Here is a 343-nt window from a genome sequence, read left to right as displayed (position 1 = left end):
CCTGGGGTCCCGGTCTGCCCCCCGCCCCGGCCCTGCCCCTCCCTAGGCGTAGCCAGAAGGGGTGCCTTCGTTTCCCTTATGGCTCACGAGAAGGTGCCGTTGGGGCGTGGGTCTCCGTGTGTTTTTAGCACGGGTAATTTCCGCGCTCTGCACGGATAATTGTAAACCACTCTCACGCCGACCTTCCCGGGCCGTGAGTGGCTAGGATCTGCGTCTGCAGAGACGCCCACAGACGGTCTCCCTCTCCCTCCGACACCGTGTGGGGCCGACACCGTGTGGGGCCGATTGGCAACCGGCCATGACTGTGCTGGGGGTTTTGTCTTAAGCTTATTGGACGAGGCTG

At 63.3% G+C, this 343-nt stretch overlaps 1 protein-coding gene across 1 annotated transcript in view; it reads right to left on the bottom strand.

Annotated features, from left to right (window-relative positions):
• Window positions 1-343, bottom strand: part of ADGRD1 (adhesion G protein-coupled receptor D1) — a gene marked incomplete at its 5' end in the record, with an annotated part of 100,297 nt that overhangs the window by 8,415 nt on the left and 91,539 nt on the right. The window lies entirely within an intron of this gene.

The sequence above is a fragment of the Myotis davidii genome, unplaced genomic scaffold (genome assembly GCF_000327345.1).
Source record: "Myotis davidii unplaced genomic scaffold, ASM32734v1 scaffold43, whole genome shotgun sequence".
Classification (NCBI taxonomy): Eukaryota; Metazoa; Chordata; class Mammalia; order Chiroptera; family Vespertilionidae; genus Myotis; species Myotis davidii.
The sequence above is the reverse complement of the archived record's forward strand: the minus strand, read 5'-3'. Positions and strand labels throughout refer to the sequence as shown.